The sequence below is a fragment of the Monodon monoceros genome, unplaced genomic scaffold (genome assembly GCF_005190385.1).
Source record: "Monodon monoceros isolate NGI ecotype Baffin Bay Population unplaced genomic scaffold, NGI_Narwhal_1 Super_Scaffold_18, whole genome shotgun sequence".
NCBI classification, from domain to species: Eukaryota; Metazoa; Chordata; class Mammalia; order Artiodactyla; family Monodontidae; genus Monodon; species Monodon monoceros.
Genome location: NW_021703774.1, coordinates 30,876,573 through 30,891,108, shown reverse-complemented (window position 1 = coordinate 30,891,108; position 14,536 = coordinate 30,876,573).

The following is a 14,536-nucleotide window of genomic DNA, read 5'->3' as shown; positions in this document are numbered from 1 at the left end:
ACACCATCTCTTATTGGCTATCTCACCATTGCCCCCCTACTGAACACTTGTTCCCCATGACCCAGTCACTCTTTCCTTCCTTCCATTCCTTGCGCCCATTAAACTCATTCCATCTCTCTCCCCACCTGCCCCAACCTCAAAGCTTTGTGTTTCCCCCTTCACAGAGTCCTCATGCCCAGACCTTTCCATGGCCACCTGTGCTCGTCCTTCAGGTCTTTCCTTCAGTGTCACTTCTTCTGAGAACCCTTTCAATCACTTCCCAGTCACACTATCACATCACTCTGACTTATTTTTTTTTGTCATGGCACTTACCACTACTTGATGTTTTCCTTGCTTATCGTCTGTCTTTCTGGGCTAGAACAGAATCTCCACATGAGCAAGAACTTATCAGTTTTCTTACTATATCTCCAGCATCTAACACTATTTCTGGCACATAGTGGATGCTTAATAACTGTTTGTTGAATGAATGTATGGTTGAATTAATGGATGGATGGATGAACAAACTGCTCTCTATCCCTTTATGGACTCTGTTCTTAGCATAGAGGTGCATTTTCCCCAGAGAACCAATAAAATCAAGTCCTAGGTTGCATTTTCCACATCAGTTTAGGTGCCCCCCTACAACTTTAATCAAAACTCATCCATTCCACAAGCCTGTCCAAACTCTTTGCTGAGACTGTGGATGGAGATAAATGAGATTTGGACCCCAGACTCAAAGCTTGATCTCCTGGAGTTTATAGAGTCTAGAAGGGGCAATAAGCATGCCCATGAAGCATTATAGTTTAAGATTAAATGAGCCATAAGTAGTGAGAAAGGAACAAACTAAGCATGTTCAAAGGAAGAAGAACTCTTTGGTGGGGTGATTTTGGTGAGGGCTTTAACAGGTAGAGGTGCCAGCACTGAGACTGAGCCTTGAATGTGTGTTCAGACCTTCCTCAGTCTCAGAGGCAGAGCATTACCCAGGCAAGGACTGAGTGCCAGGATCCCCAGGGCACGTCCAGACTGACTGATCAAGGCACACAGGAAGGAGGCAGCATGAGACAAGGACGGAAGGAGAGGTTGGGGCCAGATTGTGCAGGTTCATGGACTGAACCATAGCCATGGGAGAATTAGCCATGGGGGCACCTTGACCCAGGCAGCAAAGTGAACGAGTGCAGCCCAGCCCCCTGCACGCAGCAGCAGATGGGAGGAGGGAGGGTGGTCAGTGGAGGGCCCTCACCTGCAGTCATGAGGGGGCTGACCTGGCTTCCCTCTGAGAAGCTCAGTGAGACAGATTCCTCTCGTTCCTTCAAACAGTACGAAAAACAAGCTGGTCAACACACATGATTTCTCAACAGCAGGAAATTAAGCAACAGTTTTGGAGACAACATCCTGCCTTGATAGAGGGCAAGGTTCCAGGCTGTGGTCATTTTGCTCTGAAGTTAATCCTGTTTTTGAAAACAGTTCTCCTCCTAAGGGTGCTAGCCTGTCTGGGAAGGGGTGGAGACCTGGGGGACTGGAGACGGGGATGGAAACAAAGAACGAGCAGGACTCTGTGGTGTTGGCATGGACAGTGGGCATTCTGGTGGAGGAAAACCAGGGCGTGGAGGGTGGAAGAGAGGTGAAGCTGGGTTCAAGGAGACTCAAGGAGTCTCAAGGGAGATCTACCAGATCTGGAATAATTCCAAGCCTCTGCATCCTTTGTCTTCATCTTCTGGGGGCCCATGGCCCCTCCCATAGACTCGGCCATACCCCCAGGTTCAGAGACCTGAGACCAACAGCCCCTTCTCCTGGGTTCATCTCTAAACTACTTTACCATGTTGTACTGGAGCTACCAGCTCATACACTTGCTCCTACACACTGTGAGCTCCTTGAGGACAAGGGCCTTGTCCTACTCCCCTGGTGTCCCCAGCATCTGTGGCATATGCAACCAAGCCTGTAGGCTTGATAAATGTTTGGTTGAATGAAATAGTTGCAGCTGCACCTTCTTGGTTTCCTCCACCTCCACCTGATCTCTAAATGTCAGTATCCCTCAGGGTTTGAACAGGGGCCTTCTGCCCTTCTATCCCTAGATGATCTCATCCATTCCCATGGCTTTAAATAGCGTCTTTATGCTAATGACTCCCATACTTATACTGGGGAGCTCCAGTCCCAGGGTCCCCTCTGAGCTCCAGACACATATATCTACAAGCCTTCTTGCTATCTCCACTCAGATGAAGTGTAAACAGCTCATCTTTACTATGCCTGAAATAGAACCCCTTACTCTAAAGCCTATCCTTACCTCAAGTGTTCCTCTCTTTAAAAAATTACCACAATCCTCTCTAAGTTGCTAAAAGTAGAAGCCCAGTGTGGTTCCTGATTCTTCCTTTTCCCTCATCCCTTTACAGCAGTAAGTTTGTTACTTTTCCTCCAATAAACGTCTAGAATTTGCCCACTTATCTCCATCTCCATCCTCACCAGCCTGGTCCAGGCCACTGTATCTCTTGCCTGGACCTCTTTAATAGCTATTTATGTTCTCACCTCTTCCCGCCTCCATATCTATTCTCTACAGAGCAGCTAGAGTGACTTTTTAAAACAAAAATCCTATCATGTACCTCCTTGCTTAAACATTCAGTGGCATCTTATTGCACAGAGCAAAACCCCTCCATGGTTTACAAGGGCCCCCTGACCCAGACCTTCTTCTCTCTCCACTGGGCCCCCTGCCTCTCTCCCCCTAGGTTCAGTATACTCTAGCCACACTGGCCTTCTCTTACGTTTTTTTTTTTAGTGCCCAAAGCTGTTTCTCACCTCTGGGACTTTGCATATGGTGCTCTCTGCCTAGATCACTTTCCCACCTCTTGGCATTTCAGATTTCAGCTTCAGCTCACCTCCCCAGAGAGGCTTCCCTGGCCATCCAAACTAAAGTAAGTCCCTCCACCCACTCATCACTGCCCCCGCCCCCAGCTTAGCCCAGGATTTGGTCCCTAGCAGGGACTCAGCAGATACTTCCTGAAAGGATGGATAGCTGCAGCCCTGGGTCCCAGCTCCTGTGAGTTCTTTTCTTCCTCCTTCCACACCACCAGGGACTCAGCACCCTCCCCTCATTTTTACACTTTCTCAAAACTGCCCACACAAGCACCGTACTGTGGGGTTTCTTTCTTCTCCAAATTTAGCTGCACAATTGGACAAAGATTCCTTTGCTACCTGCTTCCTTGCTGTCACCTTCAGTTTCAGGTTTAAAAGCTAGTCACTGCAGGGGAAGAGTGGAGAGAATGGAAGATCACCAACAGGGAGAAGTGGCAGAGTCCAGGGCCTGACGCAGCTCCTGTGGACATGGTGGTGCCATATAGTTAGCTCCTGACTGCCCTTCTTGGCAAGATCTTTCCAGTTTCTAGGACAGTCCCGATTCCCACCATTCTGTTCTGGTGTCTGACTACATACCATGAGTTTTCTTACCATATGGTTGCTCTACCCTTCTCTTCCTGCCCTTCTCCCATGACAACAACCTTTCTTAAATTACCCCCACACTCAGTAGTTCAAAGGTCATGGTCTAGTTCAAGCCCTTGAGCTCTGCCACATAAAATCTGTGTGACTTTGGGCAAATTAATTATCCTCTTCAAGCCTCAGTTTGCTCATCTGTAAAACAGGATAAGAACAATACCTGCATTCCAGGAACTGCCAAAGCGGTGACTGGCATAATACACGTCAAGCATTTGGAACCCATAAAAAGTGCCCTCTTCCCCCTCAGGTGGATAAATGGTGTAACAGACGCTTAGGCTCTAGTGAACAATTTAGTGTTTTAACCAAATAGTGTACACATGAAACTGATATGGTATTGGATGACTGGTACATTGGATGGTACATTGGTTGACTGGTACATTCTTGTGGCCTGAATGGTGAGCCAGGTCATGTCTGTAGGGCAGGAGCTTGGTCTCTGTGAGGAGGGAAGGGAAGAGGAGTTGGCTTGGAACTAAGGGCTGCACTTAAGTGGGGAAAGGACAAATCTTTATTGGAAATCAGAGCTCATAAGACTGAACTTAGGCAGAGAAGAGAGGGTCACCCATCTCTTGGGCCTGGTTCTCTAGGTCCCAGCTTGGGAGCAGGGGTGCATCCCTGAAAATGGGTTGTGAGATGGCCCCCTTCCTGTGGGATCAGGGCGAAAGCATAGCTGGGAGGTCTGCTCCTCTGGTATCCATCTCTCAGTGTGCACTTCCCTTTGATACCCTGGAACCTTCCCTAAAGTCTTATTTGAATGCCGTGGCTCAGAGTCAGCTCTGCAGAGGGAAGGTGTGCCACCTCCTGGGCTAGAGTATTTATTAAGGGACAACCAGTGTCCCCAAAGCCACATTGGTGATAGCCTCTCAAGGGGAAAGTGCATCTTGGTGAATCCTGGGGACGGAGTCGGGATCACGTGGTCCAATTGCCCCTCCCATGTAGGAATTCTTCTTCCAGTGCCAACTCGGGCAGTCCTGCCTGAAGTTTTTTTTTTTTAATTAAGGGAGCCGAAGTGTCCCTTTCAACATTCCGGAAGTATTCATTTCACACCGTGGAGGTTTCACTTCCCCAAGGCCACCACTTTGCAGGAGAACTTTCACTTTCAGAAATGGCCTCACAGTCCCTGAGCTCAGGTCTGCTGTAAGCTATGCCTGGTGAAACAAAACTGAAGTCTGGGCTCTAGGGCAGGCTCTGCCACAGCAGCTAAATGAGCTGGAAAGGTCACGTACTCTCAGCTTCCTTGTTGCCAGATGGAGAAAACAACCTCTGTGTTAGTCTCCTACTGCTTCTGTAACAAATTACCACGAACTTTAGTGGTTTAAGACAACACATATTTATTGTCTTACAGTTCTGGAGGTAAGAAATCCAAAATAAGTGTTATGGGGCTAAAATCAAGGTGTCAGCAGGGTTGCATTTCTTCTAGAGACTCCAGGGTGGAATCCATTTTCTTGCCTTTTACACCTTCAAGAAGCCACCTGCATTCCTTGGCCTGTGGCCCCTTCCTCCATCTTCAAAGCTGATCACTCCAACCTCTGCTTCCATCATCACATCCCCTTTTCTGTGTCTGAAGAACTCTTGTGATTATATCAGACCCACCCAGATAATCCAGAGTAATCGCCCCATCTCAAGATTCTTGACTTAGACACATCTTCAAAGCCATTTTTTTCATGTAAGGTACTGTATCCTCAGGTTTAAGAATCAGGATGTGGGTAACTTTGGGAAGCCAGTAATCTGTCTACTGTAATCTTCTTACTATATAAGCTGTTTATTTCAAACCTCATCCATTTCCCAGGCTCCAGAAGCTTCTTATCTCATCTCAGTTCAAAAGGCCTGACTTAAGATTCCCTAAGAATGGAGGATCTGTAGATTCTTCTTGTTGCCTGTTTTAGTGTTGAAAGCCCTTAAAGGAATCATCTCTGGCTATGGTATAAGAGATCCATGTAGCTCTGACCAAGTGCTCCACAAATTCAGTACTTAGTGGCAGAGCCACAGAAACATTTCAACTGAAGATGGAAATTCTATGGAAGAGCCAGAAATTAAGGTGGGGAGTGGAGAAGGAAGGTAACTAGCTGAGCAGCTGCTATACCCAGCCCTTACATACAAACCTCTCATTTAATCCTGGGGAGAAACTGAGCCTCAAACGTAAGGAGGTGGCAGAGCTGAATGAGAGTGAAAGGGTTCTTTCTGAGTCTTACTCAGCGCACCGTGGGGTTGGGGGGGGTCACTAGAGCCCTGGTTTTATATTTTACCAGCATTTCTTTTCTCTTGGCATTATAAGCAATCCCAATGAGGGGACCATTGGTTATGGTGAAAATGGCTATATTTAGACAGGTTAGAGCCACACATTTGTAAATGAGAATTAGAACTTACAGAGGAGAGAGAGGAAAATTAATTCCTACTTACCTCTGGATATTCAAATGGAGAGGAAATGGGGGAGAATGCCCTACTGGATGGGAGATTAAGATTGTCACCTGGACAGGAAGGGAGGCCCAGCAAAGAATCACTAAAACCACCTCTGTATTCACTTTGTTGATGAGTGCAAAATATCCCTCAAAGCAGTGGCTTGAAATCACCACCATTATTATCCAAAGACTTTTGTCAGAGACTTTGGTCCTCGAGCTAAAGAGATCTGTTGAGAGTCATAACCCTGCATAGATACGGCAGTGAAGTCGGGCAGACATTGACACAATCCCTGCCCTCCGATCTGAGATGGAAAGGAGGAGAGAGCCCTACCTTCAGGGAGAGCCATGTGTGGCATTTGGGAAAGAGACGGCCTCTTCCCTCGGAGAGTTCCCAGTCTGAGAGGAATGCTATAACCCATAGGCACTAAACACACCACTACAGGGGCAAATGTTCCCAAAACCACATGGTTCAATGGTTGTAAAGCCAGAGACAGAGGAAAGAACCATTAGATGTGAGCTTGGTTAAAGAGGGAAGGTTCTAGGAGGACATGAGTCTGGAATCAGGGAGAGGAAAACTGAAGTAGGGGGTTGGCACCAGAGTGCTGAAGTTGGGAGAGAAGCTTACCATCTGAGAGGCCTGTAAAGGCAAGAGAGGCGAGAGCTAGCCAGCTGAGGCCTTGGATGGGGAATCGCCTGGATCAACTGGATCTCTTCCCAGGACACTTCTCAGAGAACACAGACCCACAAGGAGCCACTGCTTCCTTACAGAGGACCCCCTCACACCCCTGGCATGGCCATCCCATCTCTCCAGGGAGAAATGGTGCCTGGGTCACTTCCCATCCAGTCTACTTACCCAGAAACTGATTTCAGGTCAGCCAAGGAGACCTAGTACAACCACCTGTCCATTATCTTCATGTGGCTTCTCCAGAGAGACTATGGTTTTCATGATCCTATGAGGGACCAGCAAACAAATGTGTTGAGCACTGAAGAAACAAAAGTTGACACTTCCCTGTTTCCAAAATGACTAAACACTCACATGCCAGGAAAAGGGGAAAACCAAACCAACAGCGTTGGCCTAACAGGTTCAGGTCCCCCAAATATTGAATATTCCTCAGAAACTTGGACTCCCTAACAAAAACAATTTGATCCCTGAGTTTTGCTATGCTGAAATGTGAGGATATGATGTGAATATGATGATTATGTAAGAAAGTTGCTGTTTTCCACCATGAATAGACTAATAGAAACATGGTCATCCTGGCCATTAAAAATGTTTTCCTTTAAATACTTGTGCTTTGTATTTGGCCAGCCAGTTGTCTGAAGGCGAATTCATTCACAGACTTCACAAGTGAGTGTTTTCTTCCATTTTCTAAATGCTTTGGTCTCTGGTCCTCCTCTGACAACTTATTCCTAGAGGTTCTACCAATGATGCCAACAGACACATGGAACCTACAGAGTCCCTCTGAGGGGACTCTGTAGTCACCCTCCCCTGACACCTCTGGGGACTCTCATTTGAGGTGATGGAGCTAAAGCCGATTCTTAGCCAATTTTGCTTCTGGCTCTGATGGAGCACAACAAGTTGTGCCCACACTAGTGGCAGCAGGAATGGTACATGATCTGGCCATTAAGTGATTTCTGTCAGGGAGCAATAGATGGTGTTTCTGGAATCTGATTCCCTGGTAGTCTTTTGGGGGAAAATATGTTTTCCTGAGGATACTAATATTTCCTGGCATTTGAGAATACAGAATTGAAAAAAGGATTTTTTTTTTTTTTTTTTTTGGTTTCGGTGGTTCTATGACTATTGATAGAATTGTCTGTGTTGATGTGTTTCATGTTGGTGTCAATGGGGATTCTGTTAACTCAGAGCCTCCTTCCTCATCCCAAAGTTCTGGCTTTTAAAGTGTATAACTCATTATGGTCCCAATAGCTACTATAGCTACAAAGGTGAAATTCCTATACCTAAGTTGAAAGGAAACAAATCAGCTTTCTTTAATTTCTCTAAAAAATTAAATGATTCAAAAATTAGATTCAAATGATTCAAAAATAACAAGGTTAAAAAAGGGATGTGGACATTAGCAGAGAGAGAGCTTAGCCTGCTGAATTCAGAAGGAAATCCCCCAATTACTCAGGTTTTCAACAGTGATATTTCCCTCCATAAAAGAACTAATGGTGCTTAATTATATGTTTTAATGGATCACCTTTTAGGTTTTTCTTAGGTGATCCTTTTAGTTCTTCCAACTTGTATAAGAGTTGATAAAATTATCTACTTTATAAATATGAAAAAATTTTGAGCAAACAAATTGATATAGTTAAACTTCTGGAGGGAGTTAATAGATCAGATTATAAGGTTTTATTTATTTTTAAGTTATTTATTTATTGGCTGTGTTGTGTCTTCATTGCTGCATGCAGGCTCTCTCTAGTTGTGGCGAGTGGGGGCTACTCTTCCTTGTGGTGTGCAGATTTCTCATTGCGGTGGCTTCTCTTGCTGTGGAGCACTGGCTCTAGGGGTACAGGCTTCAGTAGCTGCAGCACGCAGCCTCAGTAGTTGCGGCACACGGGCTCAGTAATTGTGGCGCATGGGCTTAGATGCTCCACAGCATGTGGGATCTTCCCGGACCAGGGATACAATCCATGTCCCCTGCATTGGCAGGCGGATTCCTAAGTACTGTGCCACCAGGGAAGTCCCATTTATAAGGTTTTAAAATCTAGTGGAGCAAGCTCATGTTCCAAACGTCTTTTTTCTAAAAACAATACTATCATATCAAACACACAAATGTAAAGAATCCAAAGATTTCTAAAATATTTTCTACTTACATGCTTTAAATCTGTTGACCGTTTCAGATTTTTTTTTTTTTTTTTCCCCTAAAGCTGTAATTCAGGGGAAAAAGAAAAAAAAAGGGTTTTGACTCTGGGTTTAATTAATGACCTTTGTTTCTAAGTTACAAAATAAGAAGCAAAAGTATTACTGTTAAATAAGGTGAACGTTTTAACATCTAATATATAATTGTATAAGAAGAAAAATCTGTATAGTATTCTCATCAAGATGATTCTTTGGAAAAATTAAACTGGTTTAACAATTTTGGCTTAAAACACCTCTATGCCTTCTCCCTGATTTTACCACCATTTAAAAACAATGCAGGCACAGTGTTCTAGTTTGTAACTCTTGGGATTATTTTCTCTTGAAAAATCCAGTTATTTTAGGATTGCCTAAATTTCCCCTACTGTATTTTCTGGTCATATAAACTAACATCAATTTATTTAAGATTATAAAATTGCAAATTAAAGAGTTCAGCTAAATAGATGATAATAAGTAATATCTTTGTAAAAGGAGATTATTTTATGTAATGCTAAAAGATCACATAGACTTGATGTGCCAACTTAAATTGTAATTTCCAGACCCTTAGCTAACTTTATCACCTTAAACTAATACTGTATTAATTTGAATTAGTAATAATCTCTGGATACTCAAACAACAAATTTAAAACTTCTCCCACTGTTATTTAATGCATCCTAACATAGCCAACAGTAACAGGTTGGAAGCTTATGTAAATGCCTTTGGGTTATGTTAATGTACACGTTGAGTTTTTAAGAAAAGTACAAAATGTCTGGGCCAGTAGGGAAATGTGTATGCAAGATAATGGATGTGTTTTTGCTTATCAAGGGGAAAAAAAGGAATAACTTTATCTTAAACTGAAAATGTTCTTGCTGTGTCAAAACATAAAAGAGACAAATCTGAGGTTGTGTCATAAGCTTAGATGGTCTGAGGGGAAGTAAACTTTATTTTCTTGTGTTTAAAATAGCTACAAATAATGAGTTTGAAAAGCATAATTATATATGTTAAATTTTTAAATGCAGTTAGACCAATGATAATTAATTTACTCATTAGTATTGTGTTCCCTTACTGAGATTTTTCTGCCCATTTATATAATCAATTTAACCTATTCCAAAACAACAGAAATCTCTTTTTATCATTAATATATTCTGTTAATATTAATTCTCTGTTCTTTTGGCATGTTTTTACATTTTAACAAAGATCCTTCTTTTTGAAAAAGTTAATATTTCTAATAATTATTACTATCTATATCTGAGTGTTTTAAAAAAACATTGTTTATTTCTTGCCTTTAAATACTTTGATGTAAGTTCATATCTTGTATCCTCTGACAACTCTTTAGAATTTTATCTTGCCCAAATTCAGGCCCCTTATTCAGAATCATAAAACTGTTAGGATGTCTTTTTTTACCAGACTATTTATGGGTTTTTTTAGATGGCCATGGGTAGCACGTGAATTTATTTTTTACCTTATAAAAGGTGAGGTACGAAAAATAATTAGTTATATTTGACATTCTCCAGATGATTGTCTAGCTCAACACAGTTGTTAGAGCCATCCTTTTCATTCCTGCTTATCAAAAAGAAACATTCAGCTTTTTAGGGTTAAGTATTTACAAGTAAAATGTATTCATTTAACCATTTCAGTGATTCCATTGAAAACAATCATACTCACATTTCACTTTGCAAAGAAACATTCTGATGTTCATGTACAAAAACTGACACAATAATTGCCAACACAGCTATTTATTTTAGGTTTTGTCCCTGGGTTTAAATATCCTTCTCAACTGGTGACATTCTTACTTTATGGCATAAAATAAAGGCCCTGGAGATTTGCTAGTATCCTCCCTCTCTCACACCAATTGATTGCATATTATACTTGAATTAAAAAGGCTCTACATTCCTACAGTCTGTTGATTAACCAGAACCATTTAATCTTCTTATTACAGATGATAGTTAATTAATCATAATTACAGATTACTTTTCCTTGCATCTACTAAAGGCCCCTGCTACAAGCTGAAGATCAGGAATTCAGTCTTCTGAAAGAAATAACAAAGGAACATCAATTAAAAAAAACTGAACCTGGTACTCGTTTTTTAAAGAAATTTATTTTATTTATTTTTGGCTGCGTCGGGTCTTAATTGCGCCATGCAGGATCTTCATTGAGGCATGCGAGACCTTGCAGCACGCAGGCTCTTCATTGCGGTGCGTGGTCTTCTCTCTAGCTGTGGCATACAGGCCCCAGGGCAAGTGGGCTCTGTAGTTGTGGCGCACGGGTTCCAGGGCCCGTGGGCTCTCTAGTTGAGGCTCTGAGCTCAGCAATTTTGCGCACAGGCTTAGCTGCTGCGCAGCCTGTGGAAACTTAGTTCCCTGACCAGGGATCAAACCTGCGTCCCCTGCATTGTAAGGCGGATTCTTTACCACTGGACCACCAGGGAAGTCCCTGAACCTGGTACTCTTGACTTGGATATGATAGGATACACTCATGGGTACAGACCTCCCTAAATAAGTGGACATCATTACCATGGATCTGTTAGACTGAACCAAGTGACTGAGTCAGAATTCCTAGAGTGGTTTTGGTCTAGATTTGAACAGGGGTCAGCAAACTATGGCCCTCGGGACAAATCCAACTAGCTGTCCGATTTTGTAAATAACGTTTTATTGGAACACAGCCATGCTCATTGAGTCACTATTATCTATGGCTGCTTTCCTACTACGACAGCAGGATTGAGTGGTTGCAAACAGAGTATGCAACTGATCTAAAAGTATACAACTTTGTAGAAGTAGACTACCTAACCCCAGATCAATAAAATAAAAATGAATTACCTACAACTAAGTGGACTAAATGAACCGATTTCATATGATTAACATTTATATTAATTGACATAAGAAAAAAAAACCCTTTCTTTTTAAATATATTTCTTATCCTCTGCTTAGAATATACCTAAAATTTTTTAAATAATATATTTTATTTAACCCAATATATCCATAATATCAACATTTCAACATGTAATCAATGTAAAAAATATTAGAGATATTTTACATTTTAAATTCTCTATCTTCAATTTTATTTTAAATGCAGTGTTTATTTTTATACTTACAGCCCATTGAATCACGTTTTTTTAACATTAAAAAAAATTAATTTATTTATTTTTGGCTGCGTTGGGTCTTCATTGCTACGCGCGGGCTTTTCTCTAGTTGCGGAGAGCAGGGGCTACTCTTTGTTGAGGTGCGTGGGATTCTCATTGCAGTGGCTTCTCTTGTTGCAGAGCATGGGCTCTAGGAGCACGGGCTTCAGTAGTTGTGGCACATAGGCTCAGTACTTGTGGCTTGTGGGCTCTAGAGCGCAGGCTCAGTACCTGGGGCACACAGGCTTAGTTGCTCCACGGCATGTGGGATCTTCCTGGACCAGGACTCGAACCCGTGTCTCCTGCATTGGCAGGAGGATTCTTAACCACTGTGCCACCAGGGAAGCCCTGAATCACATTTTGAATGTCATTTTGTCCCAAATGAACTTTTAAATTTCAAAAGGAAAAAAAATATTCCATGAGTGATCCTAATATAGATTATAAGCTAATGTATCATTAGGACAATTTTTTTGTGTGTGTGTGGTACGCGGGCCTCTCACTGTTGTGGCCTCTCCCATTGCGGAGCACAGGCTCCGGACGCACAGGCTCAGCGGCCATGGCTCACCGGGCCCAGCCGCTCTGCAGCATGTGGGATCTTCCTGGACCGGGGCACGAACCCATGTCCCCTGCATCGGCAGGTGGACTCTCAACCACTGCGCCACCAGGGAAGCCCCCTCATTAGGACAATTTTAAAAGAACAATTTGTAAATTGTAATGACATGTATTGATTGGACTTGTCTACAGAACAATGATAACACAGGTTAAATAGTATGGAAAGTGCCTTTACTAAGTTCCTATACTTTTTTTTCCCCTTTACTTGTGATGTCTTTTTTTTTTTAACATCTTTATTGGAGTATAATTCCTTTACAATGTTGTGTTAGTTTCTGCTGTATAACAAAGCTATATGTATACATATATCCCCATATTCCCTCCCTCTTGCTTCTCCCTCCCACCCTCCCTATCCCACCCCTCTAGGTGGTCACAAAGAACGAAGGTGATCTCCCTGTGCTATGCAGCTCTTTCAAACTACCTATCTATTTTACATTTGGTAGTGTGTATATGTCAATTCTACTCTTTCACTTTGTCCCAGCTTACCCTTCCCCCTGCCTGTGTCCTCAATCCATTCTCTACGTCTGCATCTTTATTCTTGTCCTGCCCCTAGGTTCATCAGAACCATTTTTTTCTTTTTTTAGACTCCATATATATGTGTTAGCATACGATATTTGTTTTTCTCTTTCTGACTTACTTCAGACTGTATGACAGATCTAGGTACATCCACCTCACTACAGGTAACTCAATTTCATTTCTTTTTATGGCTGAGTAATATTCCATTGTATATATGTGCCACAGCTTCTTTATCCATTCATCTGTCGATGGACACTTAGGTTGCTTCCATGTCCTGGCTATTGTAAATAGTGCTGCAGTGAACATTGTGGTGCATGACTCTTTTTGAATTATGGTTTTCTCTGGGTATATGCCCAGCAGTGGGATTGCTGGGTCATATGGTAGTTCTATTTTTAGTTTTTTAAGGAACCTCCATACTGTTCTCCATAGTGGCTGTATCAATTTACATTTCCACTAACAGTGCAAGAGAGGTCCCTTTTCTCCACAACCTCTCCAGCATTTATTGTTTCTAGATTTTTTTGATGATGGCCATTCTGACTCGTGTGAGGTGATAACTCATTGTAGTTTTGATTTGCGTTTCTCTAATGATTAGCGACATTGAGCATCCATTCATGTGTTTGTTGGCAGTCTGTATATCTTCTTTGGAGAAATGTCTATTTAGACCTTATGCCATTTTTGGATTGGGTGGTTTGCTTTTTTGATATTGAGCTGCATGAGCTGCTTGTATATTTTGAGGATTAATTCTTTGTCTGTTGCTGCATTTGCAAATATTTTCTCCCATTCTGAGGGTTATCTTTTTGTGTTGCTTATGGTAACCTTTGCTGTTACCAACTTAAAAGCAAAGCTTAAGTTTGCTTTTTTTTTTGCTTAAAAGCAAAAGCTTTTAAGTTTCATTAGGTCCCATTTGTTTATTTTTGTTTTAATTTCCATTTCTCTAGGAGGTGGATCAAAAAGGATCTTGCTGTGATTTATGTCAAAGAGTGTTCTTCCTATGTTTTCCTCTAAGAGTTTTATAGCGTCTGGCCTTATATTTGGGTCTTTAATCCATTCTGAGTTTATTTTTGTGTATGGTGTTAGGAAGTGTTCTAATTTCATTCCTTTACATGTAGCTGTCCAGTTTCCCAGCGCCACTTATTGAAGAGGCTGTCTTTTCCCCATTGTATATTCTTGCCTCCTTTATCAAAGCTAAGGTGACCATATGTGCATGGGTTTATCTCTGGGCTTTCTATCCTGTTCCACTGATCTATACTTCTGTTTTTGTGCCAGTGCCATGCTGTCTTGATTACTGGAGCTTTGTAGTATAGTCTGAAGTCAAGGAGCCTCATTCCTCCAGCTCTGTTTTTCTTTCTCAAGACTGCTTTGGCTATTTGGGGTCTTTTGTGTTTCCATACAAATTGTGAAATTTTTTGTTCTAGTTCTGTGAAAAATGCCATTGGTAGTTTGATAGGGACTGCATTGAGTCTGTAGATTGCTTCGGGTAGTATAGTCATTTTCACAATGTTGATTCTTCCAACCCAAGAACCTGGTATATCTCTCCATCTGTTTGTATCATCTTTAATTTCTTTCATCAGTGTCTTATAGTTTTCTGCATACAGGTCTTTTGTCTCT